Raw genomic sequence first — 18,675 nt, 5'->3', positions numbered from 1 at the left:
AAATACCCCCCGAAACTACGCAATTAAATAGACAAAGCGATCATTGGCTCCAAAGGGTCAAAGAGGTACAGGAGCAGACATGCAATTATAGTACACCGTGAACAATATTCACATAGTTAAAATAATGCAAATACTGATCGGCGATTTAATTAGAAACTGTGATGTCCCCTAATTCATAATATACTAGGATACACATATTTTTCACATTTCAACACCTTGAAAATTAAACTGAATCTGGTAGCCAACGTGATAAGAAAGTGTTGGATCAGAGTGTAATTGAAAGCACTTTCGTTCTTTTGTAAGTGACTCATAATGCTACACCGTATAATGGATGGGAGCTAAGATGGGAAGAAATACAGGACCTCTGTCGGGAAGTGAGGGAGGAGGGTTAAATACCTGTGTTTGGGGGGAGGAGGAAAAAACTAAACCCTCCTCTTCCACAGCAACGTCAGTACATGAGTTCTAAAGCCAACAAAGATACAGCTTTATAAGCATATTATCCGGAATAATTGCTTCAAGTACCCGGACCACAACTAAAATGAGGGACAGCGGGTGGCTCCGGCAATCAATACATGGGGATGAGAATGGACTGGCCAGAAGGCTCCTGTGTTGTGATTTCTTCTGAAGTCTTGTAAACATGTGAATTTTTAAGATATATATATATATATATATGTATTGAAAGTGAAAATACTATGTATAGAAACAAAAGTAAGAAAACGAAGCTCTCCAGAAGTTTTCAGACTGTGACAATCCAAAAGGATCCGTACGGTCTCCCTTTCAGGACAAGGGGTCCACTCCGTCCCCTCCCGCGATCGGGGCTGGTCTTCAGAGGCGGGGCTCGTGGGGGGCGCGCGGCGTGGTTCTGGTGCTCCGGGCCTCCTCTGGCCTCGCGTCGTAGGAAACTCGGCCGCCGGGTTTCGCACTCTCGGGAGAGGAGAGCCGGCCCCGAGGGGGAAAGTGGAAACCGCGGCGCACACGACACATTTTTCAAATGCTCGCGTTACCCCGAGCCCTCGAGAATGAGAAAGGAAGCTGGCGGTTTGGCAGGTGTGGAAACCCTTTCCCACAGACATCTGTCAGTGGTTCTGGAAGCCCGCACCCCTCCCTCCCCCCACTCTTGACAGAGGAAGAGCCCCGGATTCCCGAGGAGATGAGGCATCCGTTCCGCCGGTGCGTTCCAGCCGCTTGTCACCCTGGCAGGAGGGGGTGAGAAGGACTCGTCCTGGTAAAGCGAGGTCCGCTCGCGCGTCAGGTGTCAGACCCACGCGGGACGGTCTTCGGGCAGAGGGGCGCCCAGCGGCACCCCCAGGCCGGCCGGGCCCCACGTGACTCTGCACGAGGGCGAACCCACACGTACAGTTCCGCCCGGGGAGCCGCCCTTGGGAATGGGCGCTTAGGGGCGCAAGGCGGTGGGAGAGGCGCTCGGGACCCCCGGCCCCACCCCCGCCGGCCGCTCGGAGCCGCTGCCGCCGCCGCGCGCGTGTGCGGGTGGGAATGATTCGGCACCGATGGGTAAACAGCCCCGGCGCGGCCGCTGGGTCCCCCCACACCTCCCCACCGTCCTGCAGAGGGCCTCCAGGAGCCGGCTCCGGACAGCAGGCTCGGATTGGTCCGGCCGGCTTGTTAAATATTTTAAAATATCACTCCCTGCAACTAGATCTGAGCGAGAAGCCAAAAAGCAGACTTCCTGCAGAAACCCCTCCACCTTCCTCTCCCTGCCTCCTTGTCTCCCTGGCCAGAGTAGGCCAGTTTAGAACACCAAGGGAGTGCCTCTCGCAGCAGAATTGTCTTTTTTCTGCGCGCGAGAAGAGAAGCCCTTTTCTCATTCCCTTGGGGACCCTGGTGCTCCAGACTGCAAGGAAATTTTCCTCTGTGCCTCTTCCTTTGACTTGCCTAACTTGTTTATCCTGATGAAATTAGGTTAAAATGGCCAGGGAGAGCATCCTAAAAGGGGAAAATAAAGTTACTATAGGCAGACGTGCAGCGTCAGGGCCATGTGCTGACCGGGAGAACCAGCCAGGGCCTGGATGACGTGCACACCCCGGGCTTGCTGGAGGCTTCTGGATATCCACATTCCTTAATCCTGGCTCAGAGACCCTCTTTCCCTCTGCCTTCCCACCATGCTGGGTTTCCAGCCCCTGCAGGAGAGGGATCCCCCAGGCCACGTGCAGGGCCCAGGCCACAGACCCCTGGCCCAAGGATATTCTGGTTCCTCTTATATAGCCACAGGGAGGGGACTTCTGTTTCCCCAGAGCAGGGACTTGAACCGGTCTCTTACCCTTTGGTGGAGGCAGGTTCAGGTGCCACCAATGCAGTCAAAGAAGAGGCCCCCTGCCTCTCCAGGCTCAGGGAGGGCCCTAGGCTAAGGGCACCCCACAAACAGCCTTTGGCATTCATTGGTCTGCATCATGATCTGGAAGCAGTTCGGTCTGTTGCATCTATCTCTGTAGAAAACATTCTCATCTTTCAGAATTGTAAGACTCGGGACAATTGAGCAAATGGCCTTTTTGGCTTTTGTTTCTGTTTTGCTTGTTTTGTTTGTTTTTACATGAAATCAAAGGCAGGCTGCAGAATGGAAAGGGTCAGGCCAGGAAGGACGAGGAGTAAATCCTTAATCCCTCTGGCTGTCATCTCTTCTTGAAATGAGAAAAATACTTACTGTCTACCTCAAAGAGTTGTCTTGAGTAGCAAATTTAATCCAGCTGCAAAATGCCTTAAAAAGTAGATACAGTAGCCGTGTGAATTTCAGCGATACTGGTTTTTCTCTTTCATTCCAGCAAATTCGTGACCTTGTATAGGGAACACTCATGCAGTAAAGTCACGGCATCACACACTTAGCAAAGCTTGCCTCTGCACACCCAACCTCGGTTTCCTCCTGTTCCACACCCCAGGTGAGGTCCTTCCCTCCCCAGATACTACACTAAGAGATCTCCTCACCAGATAGCCACTATGCTCCCATTGGGTGCTCAGGGCAGGGTCTCCCCGGGGCAGGGGTGCCTGTCTGTGAGGCCTCTTTCCCAAGTGTACGGGCTTCATGGTGTCAGGGACCCCACTGTCCTGCTGCAGCTCGGCTGGAGATTCTGGGTCTGCCGGAGGAGGGGGTAAGACCAGATGACCAGGGACAGACCGGTGTAAAGAAGCACATGTTGAACCTGGAGAAGAGGCCATCAGTTGAAGAGGCCCTGGGAGAAGTCTAGAAAGGCCCGCTGGAGTAGAAAAAAGATTAAAGTATTTTGTACAGCTTTAACAGGTAGACCCACGTGGGCCCTGTGCTGGGATTTAAGAGGTCTGGTTTTTTTAAAGCCATCTTAATCATTTTTAAGTGTACAGTTCAGTACTGTTAAATATATTCACATTGTTGGGGCGCCTGGGTAGCGCAGTCGTTAAAGCGTCTGCCTTCGGCTCAGGGCGTGATCCCGGCGTTCCGGGATCGAGTCCCACATCGGGCTCCTCTGCTGGGAGCCTGCTTCTTCCTCTCTCACTCGCTTGCTGTGTTCCCTCTCTCGCTGGCTGTCTCTCTGTCACATAAATAAATAAAATCTTTAAAATATATATATATATTCACATTGTTATACGACAGATCTCTAGAGCTTTTTCATCTTGGAGAACTGAAACTCTATATCCATGAAATACGAATTTCTGGGGCGCCTGGGTGGCTCAGGCGGTTAAGCGTCTGCCTTCAGCTCAGGTCATGATCCCAGGTCCACATCTGGCTCCCTGCTCCCTCACCCTCTCCCCACTGCTCTTGCTCTCTCTCTCTTGCTCACGCTCTCTCTTTCTCAAATAAAATAAATAAAATCTTTACCAAAAATAAATAAATAAATAAACACGAATTTCTCCTGCCCCCCAGCCCTTGGCAACCTCCTTCCTACTTTCTATCATTTTGACTATTTTAGACACTGCACGTGAGGGGACTCACACCCTATCTGTCCTTTTGTGACTGACTTCTTTCACTAAGCATAACGTGCTTCACCTCCAACCATGTTGTAGCATGTAACAGGATTTCCTTCTTTTCTAAGGCTGCATAGTATTTCATTGTATGTATCTACCACATTGTATTTATTTCATTTATTCATTGACATGTGGGTCATTTCCACCTGTCGGCTATTGTGAATGATGGTCTAATGAGCATAGATGTACAACTATCTCTTTGAAATTCTGCTTTGAATTCTTTTGGATATATACCCAGAAGTGAGATTGCTAGATCATATGGTAATTTTATTTTTAATTTTTTTAGGAACTTCCATACTGTTTTCCATATGGCTGCACCATTTTACATTCGTACCAGCAGTGCATGAGGGTTCCAATTTTTCTGCATCCTTGCCAACGATTGTTATTTTCTTTTCTTTTGATAGTGGTCATCCTAATGGGCATGAGGTGATATCTCGTGTAATTTTGATTTACGTATTTCTGATAATTCGTGATATGGAGCATGTTTTTATATGCTTCTTGCCATCTGACTATCTTCTTTGGAGAATAGCCTACTCAGGTCCTTTGCCCTTTTTAAATTGGGTTATTTGGGTTTTTTGTTGTTGATTTATAGAAGTTCCTTTATATGTTCTGGTTATTAGCCTCTTATCACGTATATGATTTGCCAATATTCTCTCCCATTCCATAGGTTGCTTTTTCATTCCTTTGATTATTTCCTTTGATGCGTAGAAGTTTTTAAGCTTGATGTAGTCTCATTTGTCTATTTTTGTTTTTTGTTGCCTAAGAAGACATATTTTTAAAGACGTTTTTTAACTGATATATTTACAGGGTAAAAGATTTCAAAAGAGCAAGGGGGTTGGGTAGAGAGAGACAGTGAGAGAGATGTACATATACATATAAACACACCTAGACATATATTCATATACATACTCACGTAAAATTCTCCCGTCTACCCGATACCCAGTCTCACAGTTTTCTTTCCCAGAAGCAAGAATGGTTGCCAGTATCTTTCCAGATAAAACCTAAACATATATTTGTGTGTATCCTTCTTTTTGATTATATATATATGACACGTATTATCGAGCCACTTTCTTTTTCTCACCAATCAACATGGCCCCGGGGCAGAAGAACCAATGTAAAGACTTGAAAATACTTGGAAATAGTTGAATTTTTTAACAGTTGCCTGATATTCCACAGAACAGATACTCCATAATTTGTTTGATCAGTCCCCCGGTTAAACATTTAAATGATTTCCAGTCCTTTGCTGTAATGAATATCTTTGCACACATGTCTTTGAGCTCATACGGACTGTATCTGTAGGATAAATTGTTAAAAGTGGAATTGTTGGTCAAAGGCTCTGTGCATTTTCAATTTTGATAGATATAGCCAGATAGGGGGTTGATTCTACCCCAAAGTAAGAAGGGATTTTGTCAACTGAAACTGCCCAAAGTGCCATGCACTACTTTAGAAGGTTGTGAGTGTCTGAAAAAGATCAAGACCAGGTTACAAACCAACTTGTCAAGAACACCATTGGATATATTCAAGCATTGCAAGCTCGTTGACCACAAAACTCCTTCCAACAACGATATGGTAGCTTTCTAGTAATAGGAAGAGCCCAAGAGACTTGACATAATTTTGTTGCATACTGTTCAATGGTAAAGCAAGATGTCGGCTTGATGTTGGAATTGGGAGGTGCATGGAGGATACGCGGCAATACAACACATGGCCAGAGAGGTCCTCGAGTGAAGCAGTGTTCTATATTAAGGACTCCCCATGGTGTGTTTGTACCCTGTGGTCCTGGGCAAGTGGTAAGAAAGAATACTTGGAGGAGCTTCTTGTCCTTTCTATCCATCATCACTCCCACTGGGCACATCCAGAGCTCCACACATGGAAAAGTGTTCTTTAGCGGAGGTGGCCAAACCGGGAGTGTTGTTTCGTTGACAGCCATTAGGTTGGGGTCCTCAAAAGCAGGGCCATGACACACTGGTGTGTTGTAATGTGATGTGAGGAGTGTACTTATTGCTCTTGCTAATTAAAGAACCAAGGTTTCTCAGGGATTGCAAGTTCCCTGCCTTGTGTCCACTCGTTTAATTTCCAGCAGTTGATTTTTTTGAAAGGTCTTTCCTTTAAATACAGAACTGAAATCTGTTCCCTTACTGGTTTTAGTTCTTCCTTTTGGAGCCACCAAATACAGAATTCTTCTTCTACGTTCCAGAGCTTCAGATATCTGAGAACAGCCAGTAGAGGCGCACTCCGTACTCTCCTCTTTGGGTTCCTTCTCCTCGTCTTCCAACCATTTCTTACGTGTCATGTTTTCCAGATGTTCACTGTCTTAATTGCTCTTTTTGAACACCTCCCAAGCAGTCAAAGGCCTCCGACAGTGTGCTTCCCAGAACTGGGCCTGATTCTGGCCAGGGAAGGGTAAGATGGAAGCATTTCCTTGTTTTTCTACACTTTGTTTTAACAGTGGAGCCTAAAATCAGCATGCCAGGGGATCTTTGCTGTGGCCTGTCATACATGCCTTTCCACTTTTGGGGTAAAAGCACCCTGATTTCCCATTAGGGAATTAACCCTTCCCCCATTCTGAGAAGTCTTGAGGGCCTGTCAGTCAAACATTCTCCCTGGGCCCCTCCTAATGGGAGGATACTGGCACCCAAGACCCAATCTGGGCCATGCAGACTGGTTCCTAGGGTTGGGAGCCTTTGAGAAAATAACAGAAAACACTGCAGCTTAAAAGTTCTGATGGGGGAACATAGAGTCTGGCCATTCATTGCTGCTAACAGCCTTCCTTCCTCCCGAGGCCTGGGCTCTTCAGCCTCCAACAACCCCAATTCCAGACCTTTCCTAAGTCCTTTTCCAATTAAGTGCATCAGAATCTCTTTCAATTGCTTGCCACCAAAGCACTCTGGCACCATCAGATTCCCGCGTCCTGCCCCGGTCCCGGTGGGGCCTCACTGTGGGCCAGACTCCTAAATCTGTTTCAGAAGCTGTTTCTATTCACGACACTCTGACACCAAATGAGTATGCTTTTATCCCCACACCAAACAGTTCTCCAACTCTCTGGACACCAACTAGGTGTTCATTGATTTAATTCTGACACTATTTCTCCAGAATTACTACGGAGTCCCCAACTTAAGGGTTCAGTCCCATAAAGGTGCCCCCACTTCAGCTACCAATTGCACGTCCTGGGGGCCTCCCAGCGGCTATAAATTTCCCACAACTCCCTCCTCAGGTTCGAGAATTTTCTATAACAGCTCAACGGACTCAGGGAGAGGATTTATTGTAAAGGGCATTATAAAGGATGCAAATGAACAATCGAACAGAAGCGACGCAGGGTATTGGGTGGAGGGAGGGCAGGGGTGTGCAGCTTCCACCCCGCCTGGGCGCGCTGCCCTCCCACACCTTGATGTGTCCACTGTCTAGGAAGCTCTCTGAACACCATTGTTTATGGAGGTTGCATTACATGAGGATGATTGATTAAATCATTGGCCAGTGGCAATTACTTCCATCTCTAGTCCCTCTCCCCTCCCAGGTCAGGGGATTGGGCTGAATGTTCCAACCATCTTATCTCAGAGTTGGCTAAAGTCACTTCATTAGCATAAACTCAGGTGCGGTTGAAAGTGGCTTGTTATGAATAACAAAAGAGGCTCCTCTCAGTCCTATCATTCTGGAAATTCCAAGGGTTTAAGAAGATCCCCGCGCCAAGAACTGGGCATGAAGACCACGTACATATTTCTTCTTAGGTCACACTATCACACAAGGGCTGCCGGTTTGGGACTTGGAAAGTTGCTTTGGGACAAAAACACAGCCTTTGAGTATCCTCTGATCTCTCTTATTTGTTCCCTTCTATCAAAAGATAACTGATTGCGTGTTGATTTGGCTGTTGTACCATCAAGGTCCCTTCCAGTCTTTGGCAAAAATGTGAAGCATCCAATTATAGCCCCTGTTATTGGCCACTCACACCGTTCCACCTCTCAGGAAACTCAGCATTCACAGAGGTTTCCCAGATGGCCGGTAAGTCACGGCCCTGCGGTTCAAACACAAATCTCTCTCTGAAGCCAGGGAGAGAGAAGAGATTCCCTTATGCTTCATGGCCCACGAGAAAGGTGTGTGTCCATCTGTTCCTGAAGGCCTGGGAGAAAGGGGGTAAGGAAGCACATGGAGCCAGCCCCAGGCTGCAGGAGGTCCCAGACTCCACGTACTCTTTAACAGAGTGGTACAGCTAGAAACGGAATCCCGAGTGTGGATGAAGGTGCAGGTTGAAGGAGTCAGATGACCAGTGAGACAAAGACCTGGGTGGGGAAGGCTGCTCGCGCAGCTAGGCTTCCTTCAGCACCCTGAGCACCAGGCTTCAACACAGGGATGCCCCCCACGTGCTGGTGTGCACGTCTCACGTACCTTCTTTCCCATTCGGAGGTTGTAGGAAAGACCCCCTGCTTTCTCACTGTGCCTCCTCACCCCAGGTCCCCACCCCACTCCAACAGAGACAGCTCTTCGGGAGGGAATTAACAGCATAAGGAATCTGACGTGCCCAGAGAAAAAGACAAACATTGTGGGAAAATGTAAGTTATATTAAGATAAATTTAGATATGGCTTTTACTGGAGGTTTGTTTTTTTTTTCTTCCTCTCACCCAGATTTGGTAGTTTTAAGATCCTAATTTTATAACCCCGGTCATGGGGAGAACCTCGACTGATTCCTATCACTTTAAACAGCCTTTTATAGCCTCGGCATCTAGAGTACATTTCCTCTTCTTTTTCAACATATCACATTTCTTGGCAGAACCATCTAGCAGAAAGCACCAAACTTTTTATAATGAGGATAAAATCAAAATTTCACACATCAGATTTGTCTTGTAGATTGTTTCTTCCTGCTACATCTTTCCCTATTTTAACTTTATTTCGGTGGCCAACAAATTTTAAATTTGATCTCAGCGTTGTTCAATCATCTTATAGGTTTTTGTTGCCAAAGGGCATTTGCTCTTTGCTCTGACTTTAAAGTTGCTACACTGAAAGACTTTGCCAGCGTAATCACTCAGGAGCTCGGTTGTATTCAGGCGGTTGTCACCTCCCACTCGAATTCCGGGGGTGAACTCCACAACGGCCTCCCCGCTCTTCCGGTCTCAGTTTAACTTGGCTTCTCGCTAAGATTTTTCCATTTTAAAAATGTGTGCTGTGCTCTTGATTCCAATGTAAAGGTTGTTTGCGATTGCCTTTAGGCGTCAAGATCAAGTTCAAACCCAAAATAACCTCAAAGCGCACAGCAGGAGCCACAGAAGGACCCTCTCACTTAAGGACCCCACCAGGCCAGGGGGCCCAGGTGGCCTTTGCCACGGGACCTGAGTCACCATGGTCCCCCAATCATGCTTTTTTTCCCCTGAAAGCGCTTTCCCAGCTCTGCTCAGTGACTAACTCCATCACGAATGTGACCCAGTTTGTTTGGCAAGATGTGATTTTTTTTTACTCACGCTGCTTTTCCTGGTCACGACTCTCTCGCAGGCATTCAGCGACTCCCTCTCGGCACCCGGCTGGCCCTGCTGCCCAGCTGGATGGATGGTTTTCTCCCCAGCTGTTCCCTTTGCAGCCCGCCCTCCTCTCCCCAGCAAATCCATATTCCATTTGCTTTCCTGCAGTATTTTGATACCTCCAGAGTCTCCTTAAAATAGATAAACACTAATCTCCCGGGGAAGTTGCAGGGCAGAGCCCACAGATTTGTACCGGCTCAATAATCTGCTCTCCAAGGCCACGGGAGGAAAAGCAGAACAAGGGTAGTCACTGTGTACAGGGCTTTCCATCATTTACAAAGCACTTTTAACGCGCGTGGTCTCATTGACTGATATATGCGACCACCCAAGACGCAGGTGTAAGTGGTCCTTCCATTTTTCAGGGAGGAAACCAAGGCTCAGAGAAATGAAGGACTTGTCTGTACGGTAAGGGAGAGGGCCAGCACTTGAACCTGCCCTTTTAAAACACTGCTGTATGATTTACATTCAACAAAACGCACAGATCGTCAGTGACGTTTGCTGAATTTTGACAAATGTGTACGCATGTGTAACTACCTCCCAAAAAGGAGACAGAACATCTCTAGGGGTGCCTGGGTAGCTCAGTCTGTTAAGCGTCTGACTGTTGATTTCAGCTCAGGTCTTGATCGCAGGGTCGTGAGTTCAGGCCCCATGTCGGGCTCAGTGCTGGGCGGGGAGTCTACTTCAAAACAAAACAAAACATTTCTATCACCCAGAAAATCCCCTCAGGCCCTTTCCCAGAAAATCCTCAACCATTTCTGATTTCTGCGCCAGAGATTAGTTTGCCTTGAACCTCAGTCTTCTGACTCCGAACTCCGCATCCCATCTTTTCCATTACACCACGCTGACCTTGGAAATTAATGGAATGGACACTACAGGTCACACGTGGCTGGATTCTACAGACACAGGACTTTGGGAAGCAGGACCATAGTCTTTCAGCTGAAAAAGCTGGTCGACCAGTGGCACGGACCTCAAAGCTTGCAGTTTCTGGAATGCGTGGAGAACGATCCCCGAACTCCATAATGACCCCATCTCTCAAGCACACTGTGAAGTTAAACTCACCGCCCTCAGGCCTCCACCGCACTTCTGGGACACGGGTTACTGAAGGAACATTGTTAGAAGGCGTAAAGGAGAGGGATGGGAATCCATCTTTGAGTTAAAAACACCAGACTCCAGCCCACACTGCTAGGACCCCTCCCCCAACCTTGACCTCCACGACAGTATCCGTGGCCACCAGCTGCAGGCAACCCTGAATTCTTACACCGGACTCTCCATTCGACTTTTCCTGCCCATCAGGCACGTGTGAGCTGTAAACGGGGAGTTCTGCAACTGGAGGCCTCCATTTTAGGGGGGAAAAAAAAGGAAAGAAATAATAGTAGAAGCCCATTCTATGGCTTCAGAGGATGTGCGGTAAACGGCGTTAATTGCTGAGTCATGTTAGGGAGCGTTCCTACCAGGCTTTCCTTAATGAAGGGATGCATAATACAATTAACCTTATCTGCTTATCTGCCCACAGTTTTATGCCAAACTCTTTGTTCAGTCTCGTAGGTTAACTGGTTCCTCTTGGATCTTGTTTATACACAGCAGTGTGTTAGGGAATGTTTAACAACTGATTCTCCAGGAGAAAAAAACAAAAAGGCCATGAGTTGATCTGGACAGTGACTGATTCGTGGGTGGCCCTGTCCCCTCTGCCTGCTCTCCCAAATTCTCCCAGAGCGGTGTTCTCTTTTCAAATAATGTATTGCACAGGCGAGAGTTTGCAAGGTATTCCTTTCGGTCCTGGGTTGGAGTCTCCAAATCAACCTGAAAAGTCACTTTGAGGTGCTCAGTACACAGAAGCCAGCCCTGGATGAATTCCCACCCATCCCCACTCCGGGGAATCTGAGTGGCCAGCCTCCACCTTTCCTTTCTAGCCTCGGTGAACAGCTAGTCTTTGAAAGCTTTCAGAAGCTCTCCAAACATCCAGCTTGCTTTCTTGCCTTGTTTTGTTTCTCTCTTTAGAAGACTAACTGCAGAAAAGCACTAGCCTGCCATCATTTCCTGCTCCCGGATGAGCACCGACAGCCATGCACAGAGGAAAAGGATGTCAGGAAGAGGCTGCGGCCCAAACAGGAGCCAGGAGCAAATTCTAGGGTTAATACATCTTGGGAAGGCCCGCCACTCTGCCATCATCGTCCTCATCTAGAAAGCCAAAATGGGAGGAGAGAGGAGGCTGGGAGGCTTGCAGGTTCCTAAAGGAGTCGTGTGGTGGAGATGGCTTTTGTGTTTTCCGTTTGGGCAGCCTGGGAACAGGGCTCCTCGCTCTGTGGCATTTACTGCTCCGCGCTGTTCTCTTTCACGGCGTTAATTAGCGCTGCCGCATCGCGCGTCTGTGCTCCTTCTTCCCCCAGAACTTGACCTGATTCCGAACGACCTTTCCCAGTTTCGTCTTCATTTCCTGTCCCAGCTTGCCCTTGCTGTCTGCGTTCTGCTCCGGGTTTTGTTTTCCACGTGGCACATTTCTTTTGCGGGAGGGTTGGCATTACATTTTTAAGCCTTCTAATGACTTTAGACATTTCAAATAATTACCCAAGCTTCCTGTCTTGGTCAGCTCGGTCTCTTTCACGCCGCACGTTTGTTAGATTCCTCATACAGGCTTTGCTGCCTGGTAGGCAGAGAGTCAGAGACAGCCGAGAAGAGGTCCCAGCCCTCGGTGACTTTGTAATCTAGGAGAGGGGATAAGAATAATATCTCTGCTACATTGACGGCTTTCTGTCAGGCAGTTTCCTTCATGGGCCTCATGATAATCCTTGAAATAGACAGTAATGGGATTCTCATTTTACATTATGTGATCACTGAGGCTCAGAGAGGTTAAGTAACTCGTCAAGGTCACACAGCTAGTAAATGGTGAAGGTAATTATGATTTTAAGGTTCTAGCCCAAATGATTCCAAAACCTGAGCCCCTTACCACAGAGGGACAGAGTGAGGACCCAAACAAAAATAATACAAGGGCAAAATGCCGATGGCAAAAACGAAGCGGAATTTACGGGTTGGGTGATCTTAGAAGTAGGAGATGGGAATCAGAGGTGCTTCGTGAAAACCTTTTCTTTGTGAAGTAGTGAGCTCCCTGGCCCTGAAGGTCCTCAAGCAGAAATCGGAGCTACGAGCAGTGCTCTGGGCTAGTGCCTGCTTCCGGAAGAGGCCTCTCTCTCTCTCTGTGAGACCTTCAGTCCTTGGTATAATATGCTTTTAGCAAACGGCCTGGGAGCTGAGCCTAGAAGTAAGGCTTCACATAGACTAAGGGGAGAACAGGTTCGGGGTAGAGAGAACCCAGGGACCAAGTCTCCAGAGCTAGAACACTCACAGGGGCTGCTTTTCATTTCGAGTGGGCTTCTCAGATAGACATAAAGCTCGCCCAGTCCTGCGGTCAAGACTATATATATATAAACGCAGTTGCCGTCTGACAGTTAAAGAAAAAATAAAGTCATCATTGAAGTCAGCGGTTCTCAAGGATTGATTCCATAAGCTGGACTCAGGGGTCTACAAGTAAAATTCAACAATCGCAGTTACTACCGATTTTCGGGGGTGATGGAATTGAGCTATTGTCCCAAAGGCACCACGACCTCAATAGACTCCATTGAAATTTGTCTCCTAGATTTTTCTTAAGACTTTGGCAACTGCTACCACTTGTCTGCCAGTGAATACTTACATGATAAAACAAATAAATGAGCACAGCTTACAAAAATTAGCAGAAAAACACAGAAATCACCAATTAGGCTTGGTGTGACAGCTTGATTTTTTTTTCATGGACAGTTGGTGGTAATTTTAGATTGCACACATATATTACAGAGTCATACTTTCTGCCCGTAAGATTGCCTGAAATCATTTAATAGAAATAAATATGTCAATATTTCGTGGTGTTCTAGAAAGAGTACCATGGCTTCAGGTGCTCCTCCTACCCTTCCTGATAATGCCGGGGGACTGAGGGATGATTCCATAATGATTTTACTGCAATGTGGGCAGTCAAGTGTAGAAATTCTCAATGGTGGGGGGTGCCTGGGTGGCACAGCGGTTAAGCGTCTGCCTTCGGCTCAGGGCGTGATCCCGGCGATATGGGATCGAGCCCCACATCAGGCTCTTCCGCTATGAGCCTGCTTCTTCCTCTCCCACTCCCCCTGCTTGTGTTCCCTCTCTCGCTGGCTGTCTCTCTCTCTGTCGAATGAATAAATAAAATCTTAAAAAAAAAAAAAAGAAATTCTCAATGGTGGGATTGTACCACTGTTAGGCTGGAGGACGTTTTGAAGTGTTGATGGAAAACAGTTCAACGTAGGGGGACAAAGTAGAAGGAGGGTCCCGAGACTTCTCTCCAGTTAGTCCTGTGTCCCCTACAGCAGGGGTTCTCCGCCTGGGAGGAATCACTCCCCAGGAGTTTTTTCAAAATGGACCCACACTGCTCCCTCCCCTGAGGACAGCTCCCAAGCCTGTCACAAGCCTATGACCTGTGAGAATCTCAGAGCCGGTGGGAGGAAGAGGGCATACACAGTGTGAAAAGGCCTGGCAGGTGATTTCCTCCCTTCACCTACCCGAGGACCTCTGCCTATGACACCAATGACTGGAACATTTCATGATGTTTCGCCAACAGTTTAAAGGTTTCCATTTTAAAACACCCCCTTAGCTGGCAGGGGACTAAGACTCCTCTCTCCTCCCCAAATCCACCCTTTCCCCCAGCCCTGCATCAGAACCAGCACTGGGACACAATGTCCCGAGCCCTGAAATGGGCCCAGGGTCCCCGAGTCTCCTGCAAAGCCAGTGTCAGCGGCAGCACCCCTGCCCACTGGAGTCTGCTCTATTCCAGAACCCTCAGGCGTCACAGCCACTGATGCCTTGAGTGGGTGGCACCGCAGGCTCAGGCTGCCAGCAACGCCACAGTCCTTTCTCGGAGCGCTGGTCTGCTCCCAGCTGAGCCCATCTCTCCTCCAAGCTTTCAAATGCACTGGACGCTCATGACATTGGCACAGGCCTCTGGAACCGCCTCCGGGACCCTCCCTACAAGTACCCCTCGGGCACCTCCAACTCCATGGTTTCAAGACTGACCTCATCATCTCCTGTGCTTACCTAGCTCTTCTGTAATTTCCAGCTCAGTCGTAGCACCACCACCTTCCCAGCCGCCCAAGCTAGAAACCTGCGAGCCATCACTGAACTCCTTTTCTTCCAACCCACCACCCATAATCAAACATCAAGTCCTGCTCAGTTTATTTACCTGGTTTTCCTATTATCATGGTCGCGGCTCAAGCCCTCATCCTGTCTGAATTCACTGTAGCAGGTCTCTCTGGCTCAGCCCCTTTTCCCCTGAATTCTACCCTTCATACTGCTGTCAGAGGGATCTATTTAGAAAGCCACTCATATTAGTGATACCATCGTTGCTGGAGAGCCCATGAAGCCCAAGCTCCTTCCTATATTGTGCGTGGCCCTGTTTCCCCACCTTGATCCCCTAGCTTGCCTTACCTAATATTTTAAGTGCCATCAAGACAAAACTGCTCATGTCTTGCCTCCCTGTTACCTTCCACCTCTTTCTGCCTCAGAGACTGACATTTGGTAGATCACCAGCCGCCTCTGATCTCACCACCTCCCTCTCAGAGTTAGAGGTCCTTCCCGAAGGTCCCATGATTCCTCCTGCTTGCCTCTGGATTACCCTATTGATTTATATTTTTTGTTTATGTGTCTGTCTCTTCCAATGAACGTCTGTTGCTTGAGGGCAGGGACTGAGTTTTCTACTATCTTCGAATGGCCCACCCCTAAAATAGTACTCGGCCGGTCATGGAGCAGAATTACACAGAGGGGCAAAACCTAAAGCAAGCTTCAGCATAGGAACGTTGACATCTCTAGCCTTCCACAAGCAAATGCCAGAGTCACAGCTACCCCAAGACTACACATGCTGTCTCATCCCATAGGTATCTCTTTTCTATTAAAACATCTTCCAGAGCCTCTAACACAGAGGCCTGGGGGAGGACTCACACTGCCTTCTCTCGATCAGCCCTGGTCATCCTTCTCAGTCTCCAACTTTGAATGTGCCTGAGACACTCACAGGACCCAGGATCCTGTCCCAAGCTCTCCTTCCCAGGACTGGAAGTCACCTAAGGTTCTCCATAACCTCCCTAGACACAAGCACATAGGTCAAGCGTCTCTTCCTTGTCACAGAAACCCCCATCAAGATCCCCCCGTGGCCTAAAGTACCCCACCACTGGCTTGGCCCGATTTGGCCGCAACATGGCGGCATCTTACCATCCCCATGCCGACTGTTGCCTTGACACCTTACCACACTTCTGTTTGATCCAACTTCCTGAGGCCATAGAGAAGGGACTTACCCTTTGAGAAGTTAGTAAGCGGTACTTTTAGGCCTTTAAAGGGTGGCCATGACGCTTAGCATAACATCCAGAGAGGAGAAACATGGCTTCTGGTTTAAGAAATCAGCTGTGTACGCCCTGCTGATATTTACTAGATACTTACCAAGTATGAGGCACTCACCAACTATCTTACAAAAGGCAGTTTAATGTCATAAGTAAGAATATGGGTTCTATTTATAGTCAAGCTTTTTTTCAAACCCCAGGTCTGCCCCTTACTAGTTGTGTGACCTTGGGCAAGTTACTGTCTGTACCTTTCTGCACCTCAACTTCCCATCTGTAAAATGGGGATGCTAATGGCTCCGAGGGGTAAATGAGTTAGTGAAGGAACAGTGCGTGGCGCGTTGTGAAGGCTGTCATTCGTGGTGTGTGGCCGTCATTCGTACGCATCAGCTCGTGGACTCCTCACGACTACCTTTTTTTACAGATGAGGACACCGAGGCTTGAGATGCCAGGCAGACCCGGGCCCAGCATTCCCAGCACCCACAACCTCAAGCACACAGGCTGTGCCCTGCCTCAATGCCCTCAGCTGTGAAGCGAGGCCTCAGTTCCCAAGGGTTAAACTGAGCAAGATATTCTGCATCCTTGCATAGATAATGCTGATCTTTCTAGTAGGAAACATGCTCTACGCTAATTCAAAAGTAGGAAATGTCTCAGACTAAAATACTGTTCTTTTTATAAGAAACAAAAGCCAACAAACATCCTTGCCAGTGAACACCTGAGCAAGCCTCGTCATTAACAGGAAATTGACATGGTGGCAGAGCAGGAGCTCAGGGTTCCAAGTTTTGACTCGGGGTTTTCAACAGGCACCCCCATTATGCCCTGGGAATATCGGAAAGCTGCGTGCGCACAGCCGGTGGCTGCAGATGGGGCACCCGTGTCTTCAGCTGCCAAAGGTCGCCTGGCAGGAAGCACGTTGGTGCCTCGGCGGTTTCTTGGCCCATGTGACCTAACTGCCAGGTTATACTTCTGCAATTACAGCCCCCAGGGACCAGCCTGAAACAGACATGGGTTGTTATAATTTAGAAAGGCTAACGAGTAGCTCTGCTACAAGGGAAAACTTGGGAAGGAAAAGTTGACGTTAGTTCAGGTCTCGTGGTGACAAACAGCATGATAAACAAAAATGTTGCAGCTGGGTGATTAATGAGGCATGGGGACCTTTGCATGTGGCTCTGAAAGATTATTAAATACTTGGGGCTCGTCAAGCCTCGCCAGTCAGTTAACACATTATGAGTCTTCTTTCAGTTGTTGTCCCTTTACACCTCTTGTTTTGAACAGGGTGAGCAAACAACTCTCAATCCTCCAGCTGGGGAGTTCCGAGCACACCACGGAGCATCGGGACACACCTCTGCCCAGGCTGCTCTGCGTGGCCGCAGGTTACCGAGAGACGTTCACTTAGGGTTCGACCCCACACCTTCCTTCCCCTGACTGCATGCTTCAGTGTCGATTGGAAGGCTTGGTTCTGACTATTCAGTGTTCAGGGATGGTTACTCCATTAACACTTCTTAGATCCCATTTTTTGCACATATCACCAGTCACGGAGATGAATGGCTATAGGGGCCGTTACTTTTAAAAACGCAGGAGATGTATTTGTGTTTGGGGAGGCTTAATGATACACTCAAGAATCCAGTATTAGAAGTCGTTAGCTTCCAGAAAGAGAACATTCTACCACAAAGATATGTTTGAAGAAAATAACCACGTGACAGCAATCCACAGTGCACTGCTCCGTTTATAGATAGTCATGACACCTGCTAACCCAGGCTTCTGTGAGATCCTGGTCTTTGGTGTGAGATAAACACACACACAACACACACGCCCCAACGGTAAGCATATACGCTGTGCAGCTGAAAATCTCAGTCCTTCATAATGCAAACATCTCCTGAGTCATCCAAGACTCAGCAAGAGTCCATTTCTCCCAACATGAATCCTTTCACCTTTTTAAAATTCGCAACAGTCGATTTTTAGTTTACCTGGGGTCTTTGTAATTAAACATTACATTCATCTTAATTAGGAAAAAAGAAAGTCTCTCTCAAACTGAAAATACATCTTCCCTTCAAGTTCACCCAGCTCTGAGAAAAATACCATTTGATTGTTTTTGTTTTCATTTCTCTTCCTTAAATGCCTATTGGCTAGAAACATTCCTGTTCTTCAAGCCAGTTGGTTGAGCAATATCTGGTCAGACCACCTTTACAACACATTTTTTTCTCCTTGCTGCATTTCTCCCATAAAAATACAGTATTAAATATTTCATAACCTGTGGGGTTGGTGCCTGGCAAAGTGGCCAAGCCAGAAGCTGTTTTGAGCACTTGCCCGGCCAACTGCGCAGGACTTGCATGGCCATGCAAGCCCTCACCCCTCCTTCCCCTCTCCGCGTTGGTAAGCCCTGTAAGTTCACAGCAAATAAATACCCCGAATTGCTTCCTATCCGGAGGGAAAAAAGCAAAGATTCCTGCCCTTATTCTGCTCTTATTTACAACCCCTCCTAGTTATCGGATAAAATTTTCTTAGAAAAGATGGGACAACTAAATAAACTCCGGTACCAAAAATAACCCACAGGAAATCAGAATTACTAAGAATAGGCCGTGATTTTTGTTGTTGCATTCAAAGAAAATGTGGCCCAAAGCACGACCATCCACCCAGCCGCGTAAGCCAAGAACCCTGAAGTCACCCGCGTCCTTGCCTCTTGGCTTTATCTCTGCATCCAGTCAGCCACCTTGTCTTGTGGAGGGGACCCCTCGCCAGCCCTGGAATCCACCCAGGGTCTTCATTCCTTTGCCACTGCTCGCCTGGGTGGTGGTGTCTGTGCTGGCGGTCCTGCCTTCCCCTGTCCCTCTAGCCCCAGCTGC

Source organism: Ursus americanus, chromosome 10 (genome assembly GCF_024610735.1).
Source record: "Ursus americanus isolate L20-20 chromosome 10, mUrsAme1.1.p, whole genome shotgun sequence".
Lineage (NCBI taxonomy): Eukaryota > Metazoa > Chordata > Mammalia > Carnivora > Ursidae > Ursus > Ursus americanus.
Note: the sequence above shows the minus strand (reverse complement) of the source record.